A 3973-nucleotide genomic window follows, 5' to 3' on the forward strand; every position below is an offset into this window, starting at 1 on the left:
GCCTCCTCTGCTGTTTGGAGGGCTGGTCAACTCCGGTAGGCTCGGGTTTCGACCTTCTTCAGCGCCGGGACAAGCTTCCGGATGCTTACCATGAGTGTGGGCTCATGGTATTTTGCTTGGAGCCTTCTCTTCCTCTGCCTCAACATCTGGAGTATCTGGCCATGATATTGAGTCAACGGCCTTACCACGTTGGAAACCCCGCTTCTCGTCCGTCCAGCGAGGTTAAGCAACGTCGGTACTTGGATGGGTGACCACCTGGGGACGCCAGATTCTGTTACCACATCCTCCGAGCCTTCCTTTCGGTTGACTGTGGCAAGACTGAGGAGAGTCGCAGTACCTGTTCTCAGTCAAGCAGAGCTTTCAGCCCTACCTTGGAACGTTTCCTAGTTTTCCTTTCCTCATTGACCCGTCTATAGTCCGAACGGTCGCCTCAGGATAAGTTCCATGTGGGGCGATCCAAGTTCCGGTGGCTTCAGGCAATGTTTAATCGGACTCCCTGGCCCTATGGGACCAGCGGAACTATTAGACCTGCAATGGGTGTTGACCTATGGAGCCTCTTGATGGTAGTGGATATTCTCGTCCTTTCCCCACCTTCTTGATGCGGTTCTCGGACTCGTCAAAGGAAAGGGGGGGGGGGGGGGCGCATGTTCCAGTCCAGGCCTATGGTCAAGACCTGAAGGATACCTCTCCATCATTCGGGCAGGCTTAGGGGCCTTAGTCTGGCCCCTCTTCAGATCCTACAACTCCTGCCGAGTCGCCCCGTTGCGCGTCTACTTCATTCTAACCAGCAGGGGACGCATTTTCACACCTTCACATCTTGCAGTAGAGATACCGGGATGATTGAGATTCCCTCAATACCACCATCGGCTCTCTCATTCCAGGCAGGGGAATGTTTCTCTCAGACTATCCGAGCAGAGCCTCGTAGAGAGAGTGTACCTGGGGGTCTTTGACCTTGGGTAACCAGCAAGTTCTGGGCTGGGGGACCTGATCCCGACAGCTTGGAACCTCAAGCTTCCGCTATTCTTCCCCCCAGTCTCAGACCCCGAGACTCTGGCAAGATGCATTTCGGTGATGGTGGGACAACTTCGACGCCTGCGTCTTCCCTCCTTATTGTCTGTGGACAATGTGTCTCAACAAGACCAGGTTGTCTGTCAACCTTTCAATGGGAGAGCTCCACTGGGACTATGCGCAGAACGGTTTCTGGACCCTCTGCTTCCCCTGACGGAACTCCCGGGAGAGCTCCCCCCACGGCGCAGACTACTCAAGCAACCACACTGCGACATCTCTCCCGGGGCGTCGCTTCGGCTTCATGCCTGGAGACACTACGCTTCCTCCTCTAGAAGAGACAACCCGCTACAGTCGCGGTACGGAGGTCGCGTCATCTGCGATAGTCATCCACAGGGGTCTCCCAGGCAAAGTGAAGAGTCTAAGGTGATTGGTGCCGTGGGAGATATACCTCTTCCCTTGAGGCCTCTTCTCCAGCAATAACGGTCTTATTGCCTTTCGGCGGGAGGAAACTCCTTTCCGCTCTCGGCAATGAAGCCTGTCGCTCAGCCTTTCATTATCATTATTATTATTACTTACTAAGCTACAACCCTAGTTGGAAAAGCAGTATGCTATAAGCCCAGGGGCTCCAACAGGGAAAATAGCTCAGTGCGGAAAGGAAAAAAGGAAAATAAAATATTCTAAGAAGAGTAACAACAATACATATCTCCTATATAAACTATAAAAACTTTAACAAAACAAGAGGAAGAGAAATAAGATAGGAGAGTGTGCTCGAGTGTACCTTCAAGCAAGAGAACTCTAACCCAAGACAGTGAAAGGCCATGGTACAGAGGCTATGGCACTACCCAAGACTAGAGAACAGTGGTTTGATTTTGGAGTGTCCTTCTCCTAGAAGAGCTGCTTACCATAGCTAAAGAGTCTCTTCTACCCTTACCAAGAGGAAAGTGGCACTGAACAATTACAGTGCAGTAACCCCTTGGGTGATGAAGAATTGTTTGGTAATCTGTGTTGTCAGGTGTATGAGGATAGAGGAGAATATGTAAAGAATATGCCAGACTATTCAGTGTGTATGTAGGCAAAGGGAAAATGAACCATAACCAGAGAGGAGGCTCCAATGTAGTACTGTCTGGCCAGTCAAAAGACCCCATAACTCTCTAGCGGTAGTATCTCAACGGGTGGCTGGTGCCCTGCCCTGACCTTCAGGCTTAAAGGAATAACTTTTTCCTGCCCGCTGGATCTATCCTCGCTCATGCGAAGCTACGATCGTCCCTGCCTTAGTCGGAGGAAGACCTCCAACTTGGAGCATGGCTCGGACTTTTAGTCCTTTAAGAGAACTTCTCAAGACCCTTTTACGACAGGCCTCGGATTGTATTCCGCCTTGGGTCTTCTGCTCACTCTGGCCACGGCCAGTGTGTAAGCAATCTTCTTGGTCTCTTCCCTTTTAATGAGAGAATGCCTTGATGAAGTCATTGAGCTTCAGCACGGCATTTCATTCCCATGCTGAATCTTGGTGACGGGCAAGAGGGCTCTCGAACTTGGGGAAATTGCTCCCCCAGTTCGAATCTAAATTTCTCTCTTTCATCTTTTTCTAACTCTTTATATGGCTTCAACCTTCTCCTAATATTATAAACTTTCCTTCATGTTGCTGTCCCAACCCTATGAGTAAAATTTCCCATATGTATGTGTTTATATTTACATATATATGTGTGTTTATTATTAATTTTTTTTCTCTTTTTATGGCATGGATGTTTCTACATCTATTATTGCCACTTGGGCGGATGTTTCTACATCCGGTATTGCTGCCTGCTTTGATGAATGGGAAAGGTGTCACGGTTGGGAGGTGTTTGTGCTCAAAGCTATATGTGAGAGTATTGGATGATCTCAGCCATCCCGAAGATGGTTTGGACCTTTTTGGCGGAACTATTCTCAAGTGTTGGGTCTTCGGAATCCAGGGGGATCCAACGCTTGGGGTAGGACTCTCGGCTTTTGGCCGGAAGCCCGTCATTACAGATATGGGGAGGATGATTCCATAGTTTCTTGGTCTCAGTCCTAACAGGCGGGTTCAGCTTACACCTGTGCCTCTATATCTGTTTTGATGCTATCCTTCGGGTAGGGTATGGAGTGGACCATCTGGGAAGTATACTCTCACTGTGCCGGTAGTGGAGAGAGTAAATCTCCTTCCCAACATGTGATGCCTTAATGTTCTCAAGCAGGTAAATCAAACTTCAAAAAATCACTCTTCTCTCTTCTTTTTTATGATGGAATCTTGTGAAAATGACCCCACCTCCCCTGGATATGCTGACTCGCCCCCGGCACTGTTGACGACCTCTGGCAATTCATTTAAAGAAAACTCCGTTGACGACGTAGGAACTAAAAAGGACTATTCTTTAAACACTCGGAAAAAGGGTAATTTGGGCAACACAGGAAAACTGAAAGTCCTGCACGTTACCCAAATCCCTTTAGAAGCTAATTATGATGTGCTACATAAAATATTTGAGTGTTACGGATCAATAAAAGAAATTAGAATGAAACTTCAAGATGATAATTGGGAATCTTGGTTATCATTTAATTGTCACGAGGAAGCATTTAATGCAAGCTGTAACATTGTTGATATTAAAGTAGGTAATATGAATGTTAAGGGTGCTCTGTGTGATGGGGCACCTAAAGATCTGGATGTCTACAGACCAGCAGACTGGGCTGATAAAGATATAGAGGCAGATATACCATCCCAAAGAAAGCCAAAACCACCAATGTGGCTTCTTGCTCAATCTGTAGGAGGTACGGAAAATTATTTCAAGATATGCAAATTTCTTCAGAGGAAGGTAGGTACGATCGCACCTGGAGATATATCTCGATTCGGGAAGAAAAGTTTCTTGATAAAGGCCAAGTCATACACACAGTCTGTTATACTGTCTAATTTGAAGACAGTAAATGATGATATAAAATTGGACATCAAACCCCATCTAAA

This window comes from Palaemon carinicauda, chromosome 4, assembly GCF_036898095.1.
Source record: "Palaemon carinicauda isolate YSFRI2023 chromosome 4, ASM3689809v2, whole genome shotgun sequence".
Taxonomy (NCBI): domain Eukaryota; kingdom Metazoa; phylum Arthropoda; class Malacostraca; order Decapoda; family Palaemonidae; genus Palaemon; species Palaemon carinicauda.